Genomic DNA, 24,448 nt, shown 5'->3' on the forward strand with positions numbered 1-24,448 from the left:
TTTTAGTCGATCACATGATTGACTGTAAATTCTCAAATGCTGTAAGAATAGGAAGGAGAGATACACAAGGCTATGAGCATGTGGACAGAAATTATCCAGAGAGAAGTTAGGGATGGTTTACCTAAGGAAGGGATGGTAGGGTAGGGCTGTATCTGGAAGATGAAAAGGAAGTAACTAGAGCAAGAGCATAAAGAATGCATTCCAGGGAGATGGAACAGCATGTGCAAAGACCGTGATGGGAGGAAGGAAGATGAGAAAAATGCTTGAGAGGAATGAAAGGACTGGAGCAGAGAGATTACAGTGTGATCTGGGACTGAGGAGGCCAGTTGGTCCAGTCCATGCAATGTTTTTAGGTGTAGAAAGGTGTCTTATTTTCTTTATCACAGGGAAAGGGACACTAGCAGTTCAGTTGGATGAGTCCTAGTGAGGTAAAAGGAGAGTCCAGGAAAGAAAAATGGGTTGCTTGAACTAGGGTCATGGGATAAGGGTGAGGTAATCACATGGAAGCAAGTAGCTGGATTTCAGAGATGCTTAGAAATGGCGCCTGAGTTTCTGGCCCAAGTGACTGAATGGAGAGTGAAGCCCTTCACAGAGAAGACTGGGGTTTTGGGAGGGACAGAGAATCATAAGTTTGGCATTGAACACTCTGAGTTTGTGATGTTTTGAAGGTGTGAAGTAGGCAGCCAGATACATGGGTCTGGAACTCAGAAGTATGGACTGTGGATAAAATTAGCTTGACATTTACACTTAGATGGTAACTGATGAGATGATTTGGGGAGGATGCACAGAATTACAAGATGCGAGGGCCTAGAACTGAACATGGTGGATGCCCAAGCTCTAATTACACATCAATCAATTCTGATTCTAAATTCTAGTTTTTCCCCAGATCCCATTGATTTTTTTTAATTTTATTATGTTATGTTAATCACCATACATTACATCATTAGTTTTTGATGTAGTGTTCCATGATTCATTGTTTGAGCATAACACCCAGTGCTCCACGCAGAACGTGCCCTCCTTAATACCCATCACCAGGCTCACCCATCCCCCCACCCCCCTCCCCTCTAGAACCCTCAGTTTGTTTCTCAGAGTCCATCGTCTCTCATGGTTCGTCTCCCCCTCCGATTTCCCCCCCTTCATTTTTCCCTTCCTACTACCTTCTCTTTTTTTAACATATAATGTATTATTTGTTTAGAGGTACAGGTCTGTGATTCAACAGTCTTACACTTTTCACACATTTTGCAAAGTGTTCACTTGAAGTTTGTATGTGTTATACAGTGGAATAAATCGTCCTTAATTAAATAATTTAGTTTTTCCTATTTCCAAAGTTATATATTCAACCCTTTGATATAGATGTAGAATTATTTTCCTAATCCAAGGGCATTACAACTCTCATTATCAGTCCTCAACCTTTTAACTGTAATTCCAGAATCCAAAAACTCTGAAAATCAGAAGTTTGTTTTTGTTTTTGTTTTAAGTTTGGTGCAAATTTATTTGGTGGCAAAATCAGATCTGAAATAAAGTAAGGCTATTTATAATCTTTCTTTATCTCACTTATAGTAGATATTCATAGGCTTTGCTGCAGATACATTAATGTGTTTGAGTATGGCATGCTGTCTTAGGCCTCTCTGTATGTACTACATTATCTTTCAATATCTGAAATACTGAGAATTCTAAAACACATCTAGCCCTAGGTTTTTGGATAATAGATTTTGTATTCTTTTTGTTTATTGAGTGAACAGCCTGAAGAAAGTACTATGCTGTATGTTTTACATAAATAATATTATTTAATCTTACAATATCATAAATAAAAGAACTTGAATGGGCCTTCACAATTATTTTTCAAAACTTCAGCACAATATTTAACTTCATTTTCAGAAACTATAATGTATTAAAGTCAAAATTCATATTGAGCAATATGTTATCTCTTGGGGAAGTAATGACATGAGGAAATGTCCTTTCTGATTCAACAGACCAACTGAATGAATGCAAGATGTGTTTTTCTTTTAATAAGAAGAAATGATTCAGTTGTAACATATTTTGATATTAGACATATTTGTATGTAGTGCTTTTAGCTGTATTTAAATGAGTTAATACTCTTCTCCAAAGCTTTCAGAAGTTTCTCATACAATTAAATTGTCTTCTGTAATGTGGAAATATACAAGTTAGTTGTTTCAGCTAGATTCAGTAAAATGTCTCAAATTTCTTTTTTAAAAAGTTTAACTGACTACATTAAAGCTTAAACATTAATATTTATTAAAAGGACTTTTACAAGTCCTCTTTGCTTCAGAAATCAACAATTGTGTTTAGATGATACTTTATACTTCACAGTTACTTTCAACTTAAAACAAAGCTCTCATGTAATGGTTAAACATACTTTTTCTCATCCTCAGTCTAGTGACCTTAAATCATTTTCATTATGAAGTTGTAAATGTTCTTTCAAGGACTCAGAGAATAAAGGAGAAACAAGACTGACTTCTTTAAGAGGTCTTGTTTCAAATATCTTGGAAAGTCATCAGTGCATTTATTTCTAATTTTACATGTTCTAAAATAGATCCAAAACCATCAATAAGAACACCTGGGACAAAATCCAAACCTCCTTATAATACTTGCCATCATTTGCATCATTCTGTTACAAGGGCATTGTATTTTTCATTCTTAATATATCTTAATGGTTAGATTTGGAATAATATCAATATATTGTCAATTTATACAGACCTTGTTGTAAAAGAAACTCACAGGCCACTTAAGGTAGTTGAATTTATAACAAAGAAATTCATACATTTTTTTTGTGAGAATATAAGGATTGCAGAGGTTTATTCCTGAAAAAAATTCTAAACAATTCAAATGGTTTTATACTATCTTAGGCTTGAAAACTTTTTATGCCCCTTATCTACTTTATGAGTTGATATATGATCATCAATTAATGAAGTCATTTTTATGATAATAAAATGTCATCATTAGAACTGTGGTATTCTAGTCTAACCATTTTCTAAAGAATATGATTGGGGCATTTTAGGTAGTTAAATATTAAAATAATCTAATTGAAAATGAGACTTTGAAATTATTCATTTTGATTGACAAACTGCAGAAAATGGCTTTGTATCATAAGTACATTTCTATCACTCAATTTTTATAGTTATTACTAGTATTTCTAGAAAAAAAGGGTAAAATCTACATTGTCTTTTACTTAACTAGTAAATAGGATGATGTCTGGCTGTCTGTGTTTCAAATGCATCTGTTATTACTTAATCTACATTAATCAAATTCCTCCAATCATTGTGCCTTCATGTAGGAAAGGCCTTCAGTTACAGAGTTGTTGCACACAGTTTCACCTTCCCCTTGTCACTGAAGAACAATGTTCCTTTTGAATCGAAGAAACATACTTCTGTTGCAAATTTTTTATAGTTACAGAAAGTACATAGCCATGAAACATTAATTTATCAAGAAGACTGATCATAGGACCCCATGGACTAATTGAAAGCCCCAGAATACCACGTAGCCACCGTCACACGTGGAATCCAACATTCCAATGGTTTGAGGAAGGACTTTTGTCTACATTCCACTGCTGAAGACACTGAAGCTCAAACAGGTTACCGGACTTGCTCACAATCACACAGGCGAAAAAGTGAACTCCACTTTTTGTCTTTTGATCGCAAGTAGGGCATTCTTTCAACTACAAGGTATTTATTACCAGCCCGCGAAGATAATAAAAATTAACTCCAGCCTCCATTATTAGAAAAAGCTGTGTCCTGTATCTGTGTACAAGTATCCACCAGCTGACTCCACCCTGGTGGAAAAACCTTTGGGGTTGCTTCCCCATGATTAGTTAAGTTTGACTTGGCTACTCATGATTTTGTTTTTGTGTTTCACTTTGTCTGTCTTATAACTATCACATGGTGCAAGATCCGGCTTCTCCATACAGTATGGGACAACACTACAGTTGAAATCTACCACCAAGAAATATTAACTTTAGATGAATGCTTCCTTGTTTTTAAAAGATGTTTTGTTCCACTTTTGTCTTTAGATCTGTGTATTAAATGTGCACTGCTCTGAAGAGTCCTTGTCCTCCCCAGAAAGTTTCCTTTTATCATCTTTACTGTTACTTAAATGTTTCTTTCCTGAAAACCTCTAACTTCTTTTCATGATAGAGAACAGTTGGATGGGGAGGGAGGAGGTGAGGAAGGCAGAAAATATTATTTTCAGCTTGGCTCATTCTAAATAAGTATCATGACTATTCTACTTAATCTCTTTAAACTTCTTGCTCTGAGGGATAAATTTAAGAAATAAACAAATGCACATAAAAAGTTGGCAAGAGTTGAAATAACAGAAAACTTCTTTGTAAGACCTTTTTTGTGTGTCACTTGCTTTTGAGAAATAACAAAAAAACTCAAAATGCTAGTTAATATTGTAGCTTTGAAATATGTGGAAAATATTTACCATAATTTTAGAGATGAAGATCCAGGATTCTATTTCCATTCTAATTTGAGCAGACAAATCAATTAAAAATAAAACTTTTTCATTGAAATTTAAAAAGAAAAAATATATATGATTAGAAAATGTATTGCTTTAGTCTTTTTAAGCTTTTACCAATTATTTTCAATTATTCCGTGGTAGGTAAAATAATGCTTCCCGCACCAAAGGCGTCCATATCCCAATCCACAGAACCTGTGCATATGTAACCTTACATTACAAAGGGATTTTGAAGGTGTGATAAAATTAAGGATTAAGGTGCAGCTGAGAGGCTGAGCTGGTCAAGGATGGTCCATAATAACAGGACAATAGGGCAAGAAGTGCTACCAGTGAGAATTGACTGAAATTAGAGTAAAGGCTGAACAGGAAGGAAACAAAGGCCCAAAGGTGAGAAGATGGAGTAGTCAGCGGATTAAGACTCAATCAGACCACTGGGTATTTACCCCAAAGATACAAATGTAGTGATCCGAAGGGGTACATGCACTCCAATGTTTATAGCAGCAATGTCCACAATAGCCAAACTATGGAAAGAGCCGAGGCCAAGATGTCCATCAACAGATGAATGGATAAAGAAGATGTGGAACATCTTCACACACAATGGAATATTATGCAGCCATCAAAAAATAATGAAATCTTGCCATTTGCAACAACATGGATGGAAATAGAGAGTATTATGCTAAGCAAAATAAGTCAGTCAGAGAAAGACATGTATCATATGATCTCACTGATATGAGGAATTCTTAATCTCAGGAAACAAACTGAGGGTTGCTGGAATGGCGGGGGGTGGGAGGGATGGGGTGGCTGGGTGATGGACATTGGGGAGGGTATGTGCTACGGTGAGCACTGTGAATTGTGGAAGACTGATGAATCACAGATCTGTACTTCTGAAACAAATAAAACATTTTATGTTAAAAAAAAATAGTAGGAAGGGAAAAATGAAGGGGCGGAAATCGGAGGGGGAGATGAACCATGAGAAACTATGGACTCTGAGAAACAAACTGAGGGTTCTAGAGGGGAGGGGGATGGGGGGATGGGTTAGCCTGGTGATGGGTATTAAGGAGGGCACGTACTGCATGGAGCACTGGGTGTTATACTCAAACAATGAATCAAGGAACACTACATCAAAAACTAATGATGTAATGTATGGTGATTAACATAACATAATAAAATAAAATTTAAAAAAAGACTCAATCAGACCAAAGAGAAAGTATAAAGAGTAAGAGAGCAAGAAAGCTGGAAGGTGGAGACCCCAGTTTTGGACACTGGATCATCCTCTGAAATCCCCTGAAACAAGGTACTCCATAATCTGCCTCTGTCAACTTTCACATTTTCATTTTTCCTGTCAGTTACTCACTACCTCTCTGCTTAAGGAAACCACCTGACATCCCCATAAATGTCCCTGCTCTTAACACAGATCACCTGCTTGTTGGTGGCAAAAATTCTACCATAAAAGATATATTGGTAAAGTATACTATCAACCATGCTTCCTCTTCTCAATGGGAAATTATCTCCAAAATTGCAGCATCAAACATGGTCTTAATTTTCTTCCTTAATGCTTGTAGAATATCTTACAATGTCAAAATGGTGGACATTTGTTAACTTTGAATATGATGTTTCCATGAGAGTAAACAAAAAAACAGTGATATATCGCATAGATAATTTGGTTTCTAAGTATTTCCACCATTTACTAACTCACCATCATTGTCACAGTTTATGTGAGTCTTCTCTGTCATTGAAACTGAATTTTTAAGTATGCAGCCACAAGATTACAGGGTAAGCAGACAACTGCCATGGAATCCAAAGACAATCATAAATAGAATGAATAGGACACAGTGTACTGTATTTTATACAGTATTTTATTATTAATAGAGCACATCCTTATCCAGTGATCCCTTTTATGATCTCATATTTGGTCCCTTATGATTCTAATCCCTTATTTTATGCATGTTACTGATGAACTAAGGCTCAGAGAGGTTAACCAAGTTATAGAAGTGGCACAGTTAAAAAATTAATCCACATATGCCTACATCGTACTCTCTTCAAAGTTAAAAATTATACTAATAATCACAATGACAATAATGGCATAAATTGGTAATAAGTATAGTGAGTAAGTATTGCTTTGTGTCAGGAGCAGAGCTTTGATTGCCTTGTCTCAGGTAATCCTCATAGCAAGCCACTGAGGTGAGCAGCCTAATTCTCTCCATGGGAGAAAGTGAAGATAGAGGCTAGGTTAAGGAACTTTGAAGTAAAGCAAAGCAAAAGTTCAAATCCTCACTGGTCTCACTACTGAGTCTCTGTTCCTCATAAGAAGTAATTATTAAAACAAAGCTTTTTGCCTTTCAACTTAACAAATATGTCTTAAATCTTAATACCTAGTGCTGAGGAGGGAACAATGCAACAGGTACCCACATGACTTACTACCAAGGAAGTAAATGTGTGCAATACATTTGCATTGCCTAAGGAAATAATCCTAAATGTGTAAAAACTCTGAAGCATCAAGATGATCATTGAACCATAATTAATAATGATTCTATAATGTAGAGAACATATAAAATCTAAATATATATCCCAGTGGCCTCTCTATAGCATTCTTTAAACTGTGAGATTTGATCTTGTTCTTTTACTCAGATCAAAGTGCTTTAATGCTAAAAACATTTAATCATAAAATGACTAGAAAGTATGAACTTTGAAAGCAAAACTAAAGTAAGCTTCCTTTCCGTCCATTAATCACAAAATTTTAAAAAATAGAATGATACACCACGTGACTCTAACACAAGGGAAAACATGACTATTAAGCAAGCTATTTTAGGAAAAGTGTCATAACTTTAAAGTCTTTACTAACACTGTAGCCCTAACTTCTATCTAATCTTATTATTAAATATATTTAATAGAAGTACTTGAGGTAGCATCAAAGTCCTGAATATTTACTAAACATTTCCATGTCCATGAGTAAAGCTAGAATTTTAGGAGTATTAAAGAGCAGCCCATGAAAAAGTCTTTCAAACAATAACAGGATATTTCAAATTCCTAATGTAAACACATTAGGATACTCAACCAACATAAACCAGACCATATAAAAATATGCTTACAGCAGACAATAACCTTGATGTGTTCTCCCCAGAAAATCCAACACTACCATGTGAGAATAAATTATTCTTTCCATCCTTAAGGTATTGTCTTGCTCAAACCTGGGAGCTCATTTCAAAGTAAATTTCCAAAAGGAACACAAGTATAGATATATAAAGGGGCTTGCTTTCAAAAAGCAGCTCGAGTAATAACGTCAACCAGATTCTCTTGCATCTCACCAAGGGTTTTGTTTGGTGTTTTATTCTGATTTTTTTTCTTTCTCTTATAAATTCTTCTTCTTAGAAAAACTACTATTAGTGGCAAGGTCAACTTGGCCCTTACCACAAGTCACCGATGAATGAATTGGTATCCTGATATCTGAGAAGTCATTTGCTGTCACATATCTATCATCAACCCTTCAGAAGAGTAAGAGAGTATGATGCCTTATTAAGACTTGACCAAGTTAGGGTCGAGTTTCAATCCTCTTGAATTCTATATGTGCATAGGGAAAAATGTCATTGTTTTGTGGCCTATAAATATATTGCCAGCTCTAGCAAGCGACAAGACATCTCACTCTAGAAGGTCAAGGGCTGCAATGTGTCACTTTCAAACTTCTCTTGCTGGTCCCAGGAAAATAGGTACAGATATCAAATAAAGTTATTTAAAGTAGATTCTGGTATATAGACACCCACGTCCTCCAGAGTTAAATTTCCCAGTTAGACTGTCTCCAGTCAATCTGACCACTTCAACCTGACAGGCAAGCCAGTCAAATAAGCAGTCACAGTGGGCCAAAATATCTGTCAGAATGGTTTGCTTCACTAGTGATTACTTTTTGACTGACTTGAGCAGTCAAGTTAATCAAAACAGTAAAACCAGGTTTCCCATGTATACATAGTCTTAGCTCTTCTTGTGTTAGTAGGTAGGCCTTGTTTATATATCTTAAAGGAGTTTTATTAGGTTACACTGTTTAAGAGAAACAAGTCAAAAATGTTGTGAGCAACTAGTTTGACAATTAGGGCTCTCTTCAGAGTTGGTCTTCAGCTTCGGCACCAGGGAGAAAAGTCTCATTGGGCCTGCCGGAGAGCTACAGAAGGGGACAGGAGGAAAGGCAGACGAGAGAAAAGCACCATGAAAGCAGGAAGGACCCACAGGCCCAGCTCCCAATATTTTTTGGTTAGAGGACTGAGACACGTGTCCTGACAAGGGACTGGGCTAGTTATACTTTTTGAGATTAAATTAAAACACTCAGAAACCAAAGTAGGGTTAGTGACATAGATGTCACTGTTGACTGGTTTTCCATTTTAGTGTGAATAGCCACTTTTGTCAGAAGAAGGATAAGCTTTAAGAATCCCCTTAATTAATTTAAAAATGGAGGTGAAGGCAATTTAATTTCTCAGCTTGCACAAATGACAACTATAACTGCAGTCATGTTTCAAAAGCACTTTTAGAGCAGCAGTTGAAATTACAGGTTTTGGAATCAGCCCACCTGACTTTAAGCCTGGGCTCCCCACTGACAAGCCGTGTGCCTTTGGGCCACTCAGGGTCTTCCCAGCATGTAAATACCCTTATCTGTACAGTGGGTACAATAATACAATACTACTACTCAATGCCCAGAATTGTTCTGATTATGAAATGGCAATGGGAACAAAGAACTTTCAATAGGATAGAGTAAGGAAGACTTGCCATGGACAGGCAACAAACCAGAGGAAGAAGGTCCAGCTCAAGTTCACCATAACTGTGAGAGCATCTTATTCAAATAAAGTATATCCATAGAGTTCTTTTACACCAGCATCTTATGTTTTTTAAGTCTTGCCCCAATTAATAGTTGTATCACTTAATATCTTTATAATTTCTAATAACAACACTAATAAGCACATGACTGAGGTCTCTAGGTCCTCATTCCATGCTAGCATTAAGCAAGGTGCTTTACTACCACTTTCTCATTTATAACCTTGAAACCCAATGAGATATATCAGGTTTCCACATGAAGAAACTGAGTCTCAATCAAATTACATGACCTGTCTGGGATCAAACAACCGGTTATGACAGAGCCAATTTTGAAACCCAACCATCTTTAAAACCTCTGCTCATTCTAAAATGTCATGTTTCTAAGTGACCTATAGTGTAATAACTATCTAATTAAGAACAACATATTTCTGGTTCTTCCAGCAAAGAAGAGTAGTTGATATTGAAGATTTGGGACTTCCTAAAGGGAAACATTTGTCTATTGGGCCTCTAAGGGGAGTACAAGTAAACACTGACTTATCGTATCCAGAGCTCATGTTCTTTCCCCTTTCTATATTGCCACTTTGGGTTTCAGAACAATAAAACAAAATGTCTGGAATACAAAATTCACCTATTCCAGAGGACTTAGAGCTGGGCAGGATTTCAAAGACTGGTTGAGTCATCAAATACAAAGTAGAATGTCTTGTTAATTGAAAATGGCTGTAGCGCCAATTAATAAGCTGAATAAGCTAAGCAATAATTGTGACATCAAGACTATTTCATGTTGTTTTCTTAGGTGATTTTTCTGTCATTGATAGAGGTAGTAATCTCAGATGATAACGTGCACAAAAGTCTTCAGACTCTGAAGAAGCATGAATGAATGATACTTCTGGGAAGAGCCCAGGCTTCTAGCTAAAACTCAACATAGGAGGGTGCAATCCAACATACAGGATTAACATCTCAGGAGACTTGCCCAAGGTCAGTTCATCTCTCTGTGAAGCCTTATCCTCTAGATGGAAATAAAAACAGTGAACTCTCTTAAATGTGCCCTATGGTCTGATTAAAGATTGAAAAGGTCTCTAAAAATCCACAGCGCTCCTAGAGAAAAATGCTAAGTATCATTATAATTATTACACCAAATGCCATAATTTGGTCTCCTTAGATTCCCTTTTTATGTAGATTCCATCACACTCTGACTTTTGACTTTTTGCCTCTCTGACCAAATCTCCAATGACAAAGCAAAGGGAAATGTTGAGGCAATTAGTGAGAAATGGAAGCAATTAATTCCCTTTTTTAGTAGAGACCTGGCCTCTGTGAACCAGTTTAACCAAAAATAATCAATGACCTTTCTCTGACCAAACTGAAGGAAATCTACTTGATATTTGTCACTGGTTATCCATCTACTGCTTCAACATTAATGAGTCTTTTCACTTTGCCTCTTTCTTTTATGAAATAGAGCCATCTATTCTGGTCCCTTGTTACCTCTGCAACTGCTATTTTTGCAAATCTAATACAGTCAAAGACCTCGTTATCCATGTGTAATCCTGGAAACCATTTTTAGCATAGCATGGTTTCTGATTTCCCCCAACTTTCTCCCTTGAACTGTTTCCCCTTCTCCGTAATAAAGGTGGGATCTTGTTCAAAATGAATGAAATAGAACAACAAAGATAAAGTTTAAATCTAAAAGCAACAACAACAAAAAAGATTATATAGTTTACCTAGGTCTAAGCACCATGCAGATCTAGAACCAAGTCACTGCCCCATCACTTATTCACTGGTTACCTTGGGAACTTTACCTATCTTCCAAAAAATTTCACTTTTCTCTTCTGAACAATGGAGATAAGAGCACTTGCCTCAAGGGTATTTTCAGGTTCAAATGAATTGATACGTGTCAAAGCCTTTTGTACCTGATGAGAGTCCAATCAGTGCTAACTTTTATCAACTGGAGAAGAGAAGACTTTAGGTAATATAGCTGCTTTTGATATGCATGAAAACTCTTCTAAGATGACTGCTACTCAAGCAGGAATAGTTAACAGTCACTGTCTCCTTTTTATCCCCAAGTAGAGAATTTATTCTCTATTTTATTTATTTCTCTATTTTAGCTTATGCATTTATGTTACAAATTCTTTCCTTCTAGCGTATTCTGGAATATCTTTGCTTGCTATTTTGTTGTTGTTTGTTTTGTCTTTAGACAAATACATCTTAAGCAAATGCTCAAAAGTTTAGTCATATATTTTACTGGGTGTGCTCAGTAACGCTGAATATAAATGAATTTAGATACTACTTAGTACAACCAGTATTTCACGTTGAAACAAATAGAAATGTGAATGAATTGGTACTACATCCTCAGAAAATATGGAAAAGTAGAGATGACCTGTGAAGAAAGGCAAATTAAAATTTACCTCCCGAATTATGCAGAGTTGCTTCATTCTCTACTTCATTTTGCTCTGAGAGCTCTGTCCTAAAGGCAGAGTCCTCTGAGCCTGTATTTAGGAAAGGATATTGAGGGGGGGAAAAGGCCAGATATATGAGATAGTAGCCCATGGTTATGTTTCATGCTCTGAAAATCTGCCAGAAATGTGAGATCAAGGATCCCAAAGGGGGAAGGAGAGAGGTCCTCCCTTTGGGCTCTGACCTAGATTTCTAATCTTAGAGTTCCCACATCCAATCTAAGTTTGCTATCCCAGGAGTGGATTCAGAACTACTCTTCAGGCACAGGAGACCTAAACTTTAACACCACCGGACCCCTTGTCCTTCACACTCAGTCCCAGCCCTAGCCCTTCATTCTCCACACCAGATATTAAATCAGCTCAGAATATTCAGCAAACACACACACACACACACACACACACACACACACACACACACGGACTATTCAAAGTCACATGGCAAGTTAGTAGCGGGCTGAAAATGCTGAACTCTGACTTCCCATTTCAGTGTGTTCTATCAGCACTAAACCAAGCAACCACAAAGAAATCACTGAATCACTTGCAAATATTTGCTTGGCCCACTGGTTTGGGAGCTAATCCGTGTTCAATTTCAGTGGTTATTTCTACAGTGGAAAATGACACAGTCCACCACCTTTGATTTTCTTATGAAGTAGGTTCTATCATATTTTTAGCAAAGCACTTGCCTTCTATTCTTGCCAGAGGTGCAACCACTTTGCAAAGTATTACGCAGAGGCACATACTTGTCCTTGTTCTCTTAAAGCAGATACAGGGGCACTGTATAAACAAAATCTAAAACTAATGGCTCTAATCTTTTATCCCCCCAAACTGTGTTCCAAATGGCCAGAGATATTCAGCTAAAACACAATCAGATCAAGCTACTCCTCTTGTTAAAATCCTAAAACCCTTAAAAGCATAGTTATGGTCTGCCCCCATCTTAACTCTCCAGCCCTACTTTATGTTATTCCCCACAATGATCGCAAGCTCTAATCAAAGACCCCTGGATGTGCCATGCTTTTCACAACTCTACACATGCTAGTCTTTTTGTCTGATGCCTTTCTCCTATCCTTTGCCTGCCTAAAGAATAGCTAATTATTTTTCAAGGGTTCTTTGAACCCTTCCCAAACCCCCAGATTCAGGGAATTCATATACACCTTTAAAATTTGTCAGTGTGATTAATTGTTGAGATACCTCAAGTGCTCATTGGCAGGTACCCTATCTTAGGCATCTTAGCATCCTTAGAAACTAGTGTTGCACCTGGCACACCCCTCTACTTATACACATTCAACCTAATCAACTTACATAGATATTAACTTAGTTATTGCTCAAGACAAAAGTGTACATTCCGTACCTTCTCCAGAAGACGGTGTCATCAGTCATCTCACTGGGCAGACTCACCCACTGGTTTGTTCCTACTCTTAGAGTGAATATGCTCAGAATTTTCCAAACACTATATCCCTACATGTCCACAACATGTCAAAAGCCTTTTAAGAGAAAAAATGTTTGTTTGCAATAAAAACAATAATAGATGTTTTACAATTTGAGAGCAGAGATAAAGAAGGTTGAATATACTTATGGGAAAAATCTTGAATGGTAGATATAATTCTGATGGAAAGAACAAATCATCCATCATGTAAAAAGAGCCTTGCATATGTGAAGGACAATCATAAGCTATAGAAGTGAAAAGGCAATTGTCTAAATAGAGAAACATTTGCGAGTATGACTAAATGATCAATGCCCTTTAGGCCTAAGATTAATTAAGAGGAAGTCTAAAAGTTTACCAGAACTTAAAGTCTGATGGTAAAAAATGCTGCTGACAAAATTTCTATTGCAGACCTCAGATTGTTCAGTAGGTTCAAATCCTTTCGAGTCTGCACAGATCAAAGGAAGCAGAGATTATAAACAGCTGCTGAGATATTCCTTGCAGACACTAGCTGAGCTCATTTACCTGTCTATAGACAGATTTTCAAAGTAGTAGGTATGGTCTAGATTTTGGGGGGAGTGGGGAAAGATGGTGGATAGAATGAGTTTTTGGCAAAGGGATAAAAGGACACAGCAAAATATCCGATTGAAGAGATAGAGAGACCTGGCTCAAATTCTTATTTGGATGGAAATACATCTAAGCAAGCTGAATATCTTTCAGAACTTAATTTGTTCATGTGCATATGAACTTCTGTATTGGAAACATGTTCACAAAATAAGAAATAAAGAAAGGAACAAAAGGGAGGAATAGAAGGATTCTCTGGCCTGTCAGAAAAACCCAGAAAGTGACTCACATTGTGTTCTAGTATGCAGGTGGAGGAGGAGTCTTTCAGGAAAGGCAAGGAATGATTTGTAGATACTCTTCCATGGTAACTCTTAGGAATGAACATCAGGGAGCATGGGAATCCTTATTAAAACTCAATCTCTACTTCCTAGATTCATTCCCTTCAATTGCTTTTTTTAGTTCTATTTTTGAAATCTCACTTATTCTTTCAAACCTAAAGAGATAAAAAGAAAAACAGCAACCTAATGGATATTTAAGATCATTAGGCCCAACCTCCCATGGTATCCTGAGAGCAATTACAACATCGGTAATAAGGGCTTTCTCTCCTTGACCAATCTAGTCTTTAAACTGGTCACCTGAGGAAATTCTACAACTTATCGTACTATTTCACTTTTCAATAATACAGATTCCCCCAATTTTTCTGATGTTTAACATAAACTACCCGTAACACATTCTCATATCATTCTTCTACTTTTTTTTTTTTTTTTTTTTTGCTGATGAGTAAGCGGCCAGACTTCCCATGCTCCAGTGAATACAATTTAATGGAATCACATAATTATGTATCCACTAAGCTCTCACAGGCAAAGTGATGTCTGCCAAATCTTTGATATGTCTCCAAACACTTGCACCCCAACCTAGAGACTCCTTAACTGGCTGGCAATTCACAACTCTATAAAACAAGGTATATTTTTATACATTAGTTTCTTGCTACTCATTTTTTCTATAAGACTATTGTTAAGCTCTCTCCTCATAGCTTATGTTTTTGAGGACACTTGTGGTTCTTCATGCTTTCCTCATATATCCTCAGCTCTATGCTTCAGACTCTTCTTCCTGATCTTAGTACTAACACAATCAGTAAAACCTGAGAGGGAACTATATGTTGCACTCTACATTTGTTTGGTTTGCCAAATAGCATAAAATTTGCAATCTGCTATTAGTAAACATCACCTCTTTAGATCTGCTATCACTCCACTGTTTAAATCCAGTATTTCTTACTAAAAGAGTTAAATTTATCTCCATAAGAATCTGACATGTCTAACTGACTTCAGATAATTTGATTTGTACATTGATTTCCAAAGAGTTGAATGATTGCATTTCCACACGTATAATTATGATTATTATTTTATCAATAGCCATCATTATCCCCTTTGAATCATATTTCATTAGTTTATTTGAAACAATTGTGTAAGAGTATTTCATTTCTTTCAGTTTCTCCTTTCCTATTTCTCCTTTTTGACTATTCAAACCACTGTTTTCAAAATTGTTTTCTACTTCCACTGTGTTAATTACTACGGTTTCTGAAAATTTCACTTATGCTAGTTATTTGCATCATATTTAAATGTCTCATAATTATTTTGGTTACCTAGAACTTATTACAAACCTTGTGCCACAGTCATTAAAATTAAGCTGACGCTTAAGAAACGTTTTTCAGCTTGTTTCACTTTTGACATCAGCTCCAAGTTTCAGTTCAACAAAATATACTCTACTCATGCATTTAACTGTTCTACTGCTTTGTAATGAAACTGAAAAATTAAAAAATAATATTAATAATCAAAACAAAAAAATAGGCAACATGGAAATTATATATATTCCATTTGTTTTGATAGCGAAAAAAGACCTTTTATTCCCAAAATGGAGATCACGACGTTGGTCTATTCAAGGCAGTTTCCACCAAAAAGGTGGAAGATTTAGTATTCATTCAAAATTGACTTGAAGATGTGAAGCTATGCTTAGATTCATCTAAAATAGAAGTGAAGCAGAATGGTCTGAATTATTTTGATAAGAAACTCCCATTCTGTTTCACTCTGCTTTGTTGACACAGTCTCTGAATAGGGAAGAATTGTGAAGGTTATTTTAGTGTCAATGTTAAATGAAGTTTCCAGTAAATGAATTACTAATTAAGCTGCCTGAAATGAATTAAAGATTACTTCAGGTTTATTTTTTTCTCAAAATGTCTATTCCCAATGAAACATTTTAAGGCAATATTGAAAGTATGGGACTGTAATTCACAGAAACAAATATGTAAGAAATAGATGTGTATGTGTGTGTGTATGTATACAGACATATACATAAACTTCAAGCCCCTGCCACAGCTCTACTAATTACAACAACTGAAAATTATTACTATAAAGAGTTATTGCTTTGGATAGTTGACATCTCCTACACAAACTTTTCAGATCCAAACCTTCATTTAAAAAACCAGAATAATTTTTAACCCTGGAAAAATAACATACACTAAAGTACTATGTGGTGTTAATTCAGCTATGAACAGAACTCATGTTTTCTTACCGTTAAAAGCCAATAAAATATGTATTGCTAAAATGTAAACAGAAATTAACATTTACTCATAGAATAACATATAAGATACAATAAAATGTTAAATCGGTACAATTTAGTAAATATCCAAGAATATTAAACCGGAAGAAGAAATTGCTTTGGTTATCATGAACTAAAACAGTGATTTCTACATCTTGATTAAAAGTAAAACATTAATAAAGTTTCAGATATATTTTACCTAAATTATAGCAAATCACAGCTCAACTACTCTAATATCATGATACCTAATGATAATGCAAGATGAAACCATAATTACAAGCAAGCCACACATATCAAAGTAAAATAAGTATTGATTAGACTTGTTTTCATAGTTTGTTTAAAGTACAGAAAATTAACCTGCCAGTTTAGTTACCTACCAGCAATGATTGGATTCTATCAGTGTTATCACCTCTACAAACAGCACCAAATTATAATCCCTCTTCCCATAACATAAGCACCATGCCAAAAAAGACAACCAGAGTAAATGATCTGATCATGAATAATGAATAGTTAGGGCTGGTTGGAATCCACTTAGTTGAGGAAAGAGAAAAGAGAAGTGGCTCATTAGGGCATTTCCTGAAACTTGGTTGGAATTTCAGTTAAGGAAGAAGAAATGACACAGCAGTTTCAAGTAGGGGGGACTTCCCTTCTTTATCTGAAATATGCTACCAATTTGAGAAACAGCACTCCAACAAAACTATTCCACAGTAATGTGGCCACAGTAAAAGCTCTCGTTGATTCCATTATTGCCCCATAATTAACATTTCTCCCCAGAATATACACAAGCAGTACATGGTTGTTATCAAAATGGACTAAGATCCCACATCTATTGCAACATGTTAAATCTCACATTTAACAGTTGTTCAGCAAACTGCCCTGCACCAATTTTCAGGTTTAAGAATTGCAGTGTTGTTTAGAGTATTAATAGATTTTGAGGTTTTGCTTAAGGCCATCAAATTTCCCATATTTCATATAGTCACATTTACCTCACATATGATTTTGCACTCAAAGTGACTCCAGGATAATTTTCATCTTGTCCAAGAATATTTTATCTTTCTATGTAGATGGAAGATCTATAATTCAGCTTATAAGATTTCTAGTAGTTTTTTTTTCATATTCTAGTGTGATCCGTATTTTTAAGGGACATGAGCACTGGTTACTTACTGCTTTTACAAATGAAACTTTTTAAAAGGTTTCATTTTATGTATTAGTTATCTGAGTGAACTTAAAAATCTAAAGATTCAACTTTGTTTCCACAATATAATTTGTACTGAGAAAATCTACATTTATTCTATAACACTAACACCATCTGCTTACTTTATCTAAATCTATATTTTAAAACAATATGTGAAGCAAAGCATTCCCACTAATTACTGAAGCTTAATGAAAAGGTTACATTCAAATTTCTCTTGTCTTTCTGCTTTGAAAATTCATGCAATTAAATTGACATTTATGTTTTTCAAGGAGTGGAAGTTATGTGAGAATATCTCAGCACTTTGTATCTTGCTTGAAGAACCATAAAATTACTAAGAAAAAGTTCTCTCATTGTCAGTAGCAAAGTTTTGAGTCACCTTACATTTTCCAATGATGTTATCATACATTTAAATCTCTGAGGTGATAGGAAGGAGTAAATATTTAATTTAGAGTAAAACTCACTTAGATTAATATTAGAAATTAAAAAAATAAGATTGATAAGAAACACTGTTAAGAAAGAGAAACACTTAGGACTTTAACTCATATTAGAAACTAGTTTAGATTGAATTACAGTTTAAAATACATTTTTGTGATTCAGAAGGTAAGATTTGAAGCTGTATTACTATATGGGCATACATTTTGGTTTTGAAAAGTTGTAAACGCACAAATGGCTATATACACCTGAAGAAATAGGCACCTATGTGTTAACAGTGTTTATCTGTTTAAGTGGTCCAACAGAATAGTTACATTAAAAAAATTTTTTTTACTATAGTTTCTATACTTTATATAATAAACATGTATGTTTTTGGACTAAAATATAGTGTTGATGTAAAATACAGGTTATACATCAAAACACTTAGGGATAGTATACCATTTGTGTGATATTGTATTATAAGAAGTACATGGGGGCGCCTGGGTGGCTCAGTGGTTAAGCCTCCAAGTCTTGATTTCGGCTCAGGTCATAATCTCGGTTATGCAATAGAGCCCTGAGCCCCTCCTAGGGCTCTGTTGCTGTGCTCAGCATAGAGCCTGCTTGTCCCTCTCCCTCTGCTCCTCCCCCTGCTCTCATTCTCTCTCTCTCTCATGAATAAATAAGATTCTTAAAAAAAAAAATACACGTTTGGTCTTCATCCCTGGTTCCTAATAACAGTGAGAGGAGCATCTTTTTAAATTCATAGTAAGTCCCTTTCAAACATATAGGGCTTTATGGTAATGAGGTAACTTACTGGGCCCCTAAATAGCTTCAGGATGGGGGCTGGTTGCCAGAGGAACCAACCATGTGATTAGGGAGTTATCTTTCTAAGTCACAGATTTGATCATTTTATTCTCTTTACTTATACCCATCAGAAACTTCCTACTGCCTAAACTTTGAATCCAAATTCTCTAAAATAGCTTATAAAAGTCTTCACAACCAAATCTGAGTCCGGACTTCGAGCTTTATTAGAAACACCGACTTTCCCTTCTGCTTAGAATGTCTTGCTTCAAGAATCTCCTTTTTTTAAAGTATAGATCATATCTGAACTTCTGTCTATAGTATCCTGTTAAAAGGAAGGAAGGAAGGAAGGAAAGAAAAAGAAAGAAAGAAAGAGAGAAAGAGAGAAAGAGAAAGAAAGAAAGAAAGAAAGAAAGAAAGAAAGAAAGAAAGAAAGAAAGAAAGAAAGAAAGAAAGAAAGAAAGAGGAAGAAAGAAAGAAAGAAAAAGAAAGAGAAAGAAAATGTACTTGTGTGTATGTGTAAACAGATGGAAGTTTACACATATTTCTGTGGTGTTATGTCAATATATTTTAATACCGAATATATTTATAAATTCAATATAGTATCCATCAAAATTCTAGTTGCTTTCTATGGGTATTTTTATTATTATTTACTAAGGATAATAAATGAAAAACATAGGCAAAATATTTTTAAAAAATAGTGAGAAAGTACTTGAGAAATAAGATATTGAACATATTATAAAACTACACTAACTAAAACAGTTTACTGCTGGTATATAATAGAAAACTCAAGTCTTCTGCATTTTTGGAAATTTAGTATATATTGAAGGTGGTATGTTATATTAGTAGGAATTTGATACATTCCTCAATAAATATTCTAAGGGTGACTAACAATTTGTTGAGAAAAAAGAAGGAAAAAGAAGTAGAGAGAGAGAGACCCATACCTCTAATACACCAAAAATCTAATTTTAAAATCTTAAATATTTAAATATAAAAATTTCAAAACATCATTTAGAAAAATGTGAGTGATTATTTTATAACCCACAGAGTAATATGTCAACAAAGAAATCTCCAACATATTTGATTACATAAATATTAAAACCTCTCTAAGAAAAATTTTTTTTATAATTTGACAAAAGCTGGGAAAATGCCTTTTTGTCTGTAGCTACAAAACATATAATATGTAGTTAATTGTCACCACTGCATTATAAATGTTTGATTATTTTCTTTTTTTGTCTTCTTACCTGAAAATGTGTTTACTGCCAGATTGGATTATAACTTTTTCTTCTTTTATTAGTAGTGATTCTGTCTTAGTTTTATGACACTGAAAATTATGTAAACTACATATCTCCGACTTATCTTAGGCAGGGAGTAAAGAATCTAGGATAGTTATCCCCCCAAAATCTATCAATCACTGTTTTCAGGCTGCCTCCAAGGAAAATTAATTCCCAGACACAAGACACATCCTGCCCAAGTTACACTAGCAAGCAAAGTGGATTCTGTCACAATGAGGGCAGCACTCTGACAAAACTCCAATTGCAGGCTGGTGGAAAACAAGCTGTCATTCACTGAAACAGTAAGGGGTATGTGGCAGTATAGACAGAACACCAACAGTCTCTGCTCCAAGTATTTAGAAGTGGTGCTGTCCACAGTAGACAGTTCTTATTAAATACTAAGCCTTCACATTCTTTACATTAACCTTCCCATCAAAACGAATACCACATTTGTTTATTTATTCATTTATTAATAAGTTTCTATTGAATGCCTACCATTTATCGGGGACTCAGATGCAAAGAGAAACACGGTTCTTACCCTCAAGGAAATTAAAATCAAATAGAATTTGAAAGATAAATCACCCATGGTTTAAAATAGTTAAAAGACAGAAAAATAGTAATTTAATGGGGTAAGATTTAAAATAACAAAAAAATGATATAAGGAATGAAGGATTGTTTTCTTATATCTGATTTTCGTAGGAAAGAGGATATTGAAATAAGAAATGTGATGAAAGTAGAGGATGTGGGTTTCTAAAGTCAAACATACTTGGCAGCATTAAGGTTATCAATAATGTATAATGTCTAAGTAAAATAATGTTTGCATTAAAAGTACTAACAGATCATATAGAAAAAAATTACTGCTTGCCAAATGGCAGCTAACACACCTTTGGAAAGGGACTTAGAGAGTAGCTCTACAGGTTGGTAAGAAGCAGAGGAGAAGGGAGCATATTAGCCCTTCAAAAAGGACAAACAATACATCTGTTGTTAATTCAGATTGCTTTCATAGAAGTCTCAAAGATAAAAGGTAAACACCTTTTTATTTATTTATTTATTTATTTATTTATTTAAAGATTTTATTTATTTATTTGACAGACAGAGACACAGCGAGAGAGGGGACACAAGCAGGGGGAGTGGGAGAGGGACAAGCAGGCTTCCCGCTGAGCAGGGAGCCCGATGCGGGGCTTGATCCCAGGAGCCCAATGCGGGGCTTGATCCCAGGACCCCAGGATCATGACCTGAGCTGAAGGCAGACGCTTAACGACTGAGCCACCCAGGTGCCCAGTAAAAATCTTTTTAATGGAAATTGATTTTATAACTATACACCTGGGATGTTGAAGATATTGATGCTCATAAATATGACTTTTTCTTCCCAACAAGTAGCTTAGTTAAAGATAATCATTATAGAAAATTTCCAATTTGATAAACACTGAAGAAATCTAGCTTCTCTCTTAAAAAGGAATCAAATAAATCAAAGGAAATGATATATCTCCCCCAAGAAGTTTGGAAAGAAAGTCCAAGATCAATATTACCATAGAAAACAAACAAAATCAGTTGTGAGTATGTAGAAATGAAATTTATATGTCACCCATAAATAAGAATCATGCTTTTGGAGAGATTAATATTATAATTCAGTCACTTGGCAAATAATTGGCATTGGTTATTTAAAATTCTGATTTCATTATCTAGTTTGGGGAAGTGCAAAAGTTAGAAAGTTAGTATTCCATGTTTTTAGGTCATAACTCCAGATTTTGCCTGAATAGCACTTTAACAAACAACAAATGATCTTGAATTCTGATATTATTTAAGAACTACAGATCATTTAACAGACAGGAGTCAATCCGACTAAAATACTAACATTGAAACTTATCTAGATTTCTACTATTTTATTAGCATACTAGCAAGTATAATATTTGTAAACCTCCAAAACATAAAATTGCACTTAAGTTTTATCCTGTCAGAGTTATTATGTCCTTAACAATGAACCAGGCGCAAAGGCTGTGGGACAGCAGTAAAATATGCATATCATTATACAATTGCAGTAGTAGTTATTTTTTACTTTTAAAATACTCTTCGTCTACCTCAGTGAACTTCAGAAACATCATCTCATCAATCCACCAGTATCAACAGAAGTGCATGGATTTAATCATTGTTCCATGATAAATGGGTAAATCCTATCAAGACAATCAAATTACTTTTCCAAGTTTTTCTGTCCCCAACAACTCAGTTTTGAAGAACAAGAAGTCTCTGGAAACCTTTAAGGCATTAATATAATTTAATTCTTCTATGATGCCAAAGGCTTTAAGATTTCCCTAGAGTTGATGTTTGATCTTGATCTTGGCATACACTAGGGTATTAAACAAGAGCCAGCCCTTCTGAAAATTATGTAGTAGGCAACATTTGTCTTTAACATGAAATCTCTATGTCTTTTTCCCTTTTGCCAGATAGGTACTATAATTCCTTATCATCTGTCCATCTTGCTGCTATCTAAAACTATTTTTAGAGGACTCTTTAATTAATTCATTATACATTTTATTCACTAAGGTATAAATGACTGATAAGACTTAAAATATTCTCCCTCCCCAAAGCATTTACATTTGGAAGGTAACGAATCTTTTTGGTAAAGAGGGAAGATATATTTAAATTTGTGAAGGAATTATTATATATAAAATTCCAGAAATCAAAAATATTTCATGGAGGCTGCCATCTAATCTGAACACTGTTATACTCAGACTAGATAATGTATTATCTATAAAATAAATAAAAGCATAAAGCTTCTTCCTTTGTAATGTTAGGATGTTTCAAATGAGATGGCATGTCCCATGATTGACATTGCAGCTCCCTAGAGATTGGAAAAATGACAAGTCCTCTACAGTCTGCCAAAATTGTACAGTTTCTCTCTATCAGACAGGGAAGGATAGGATATGTTGTTGAAACAAGCAACTCCAAAAAAACCAGAATGTTAAAAACAAAATGCTCTTTCATACTCTACATGTCCAGTGTGGAATAATGGAGAGCTCTGTGCCACAGTTACTAAAAGACCCAGCATAATGGGGACCCCAAGTCCATATATGCTTTTAATACCACCGAGGCAGAGAAACAAGATGTGGAGAACCATATACAGGTTCTTAAAGTTTCTGCAGGAAATGACTCACTTCTGTTTATCATTCATTGGCTGAAGCTATCAAGGGCCATGCTTAGTTCAAAGGAAATTAACCTAGAATCCTCCCAGGTGTTGATAAGAGATAACAGGGATATTTGTTATTAAGGCCAATGACTATAACATTCTCCTAATAGCCTTTAATATATCAACTTTTCCCAGGGAATTACTCTTCAGTGAAGGTGTGTTTTTCCATAATGTCCCCTAAGAAGTTCAGTCCACCCAATAAGAAGCTGTGAGATTTATTCTGAGCCATTACACTAAAAATACCATTAAGAAGAGAGACTCAGTACAGGAAGAGGAGGGGAAACAGAGAGATAGCTGAAGATGATAGTTTTGATCATCATGCCTGGGAGAGATAAGAACTAAAATAAAAACAAACTCTATGTATAAGCGTATGTATGTCAGTATTACGATATTTGTTCTCAAGATCTCTGCCAAAACACCCTCCAGGATCTATCTACATGGGGGAAATTGTCATCTTTCAGGGAAGCATAAAAATATGAGAGAGATATTTCACAAATACATATTTTGCTACAAGCAAACATGAAGTTTTCCTGAAGAATCTATAATAATTGTAATAATACACTTATGTTTAAAGGAAGAAAATCTGGAAAGGGTAATGAAAGCAGAGATTTGGAAGAAGAAAATGTAGAAATATTTTTCTGTGTTTCCATTTTGAGGTATTTTTTTAAATTCCTTTAGAGTTTTAAAAAAATGCTCATGCACACAGAAGAATCATCAATGCACATCTCTTGTTTTAATTTATAATTTTCATTGACATTTTTATCTATAATAGAGCTATATTCTGACAAAGTAAAATAAGAAGAAATGGAAGGGGGGAGAGATCTAGATGTGAACTGAACAAAAAGAGTAGAATAAAGCAAGGTATAAATGTTCTGTCAGAAATAACTCCTACTCTTGGTAACCAGAAATGTCAATGGTATCTAAATTCACTTTGGTAGTAGGTGCTTCATGGTATGGGAATAAAACAAAGAAAAACGAGGCTCGTGAGACTTCAATAAGGGTGTCAACAACTCCCAAGGAAAATGATTGCATTGGCAGGAATAGTGTTTTGATTTTTTTAGATAGATAGTATCTTAGGAAGTAGCCAACATGATTTGTTATTTCCTAATTTAAAAAATAAAAAATACTTATATATTTGTTCATATGGGTTCAGAAGAGAGACACCAAAATAAATACTCAAAACAGCTTTGGAAATATCTTTTCCCTTAAATTTTTACAAGGATATATAAATCAAAAATTATAAATGGGAAGACTAATATTTTAGTATTACTTTTGTTTTACAATTGCATT

At 35.0% G+C, this 24,448-nt stretch overlaps 1 protein-coding gene across 2 annotated transcripts in view; it reads right to left on the minus strand.

The window, feature by feature from the left end:
• The window catches only part of TFEC (transcription factor EC), a 68,649-nt gene extending 51,868 nt beyond the window's left edge, over positions 1-16,781 (minus strand). For both annotated transcript variants that reach the window (XM_028104970.2, XM_028104968.2), the window contains exon 1: positions 16,671-16,781. The gene's annotated coding sequence lies outside the window, so the exon portion shown is untranslated. The remainder of the gene's footprint in view (positions 1-16,670) is intronic.
• Positions 16,782-24,448: the final 7,667 nt, after the last annotated feature.

This window comes from Eumetopias jubatus, unplaced genomic scaffold (genome assembly GCF_037043125.1).
Source record: "Eumetopias jubatus isolate StellerSeaLion01/CBP00866 unplaced genomic scaffold, mEumJub1_p1.0 scaffold_14, whole genome shotgun sequence".
Classification (NCBI taxonomy): Eukaryota; Metazoa; Chordata; class Mammalia; order Carnivora; family Otariidae; genus Eumetopias; species Eumetopias jubatus.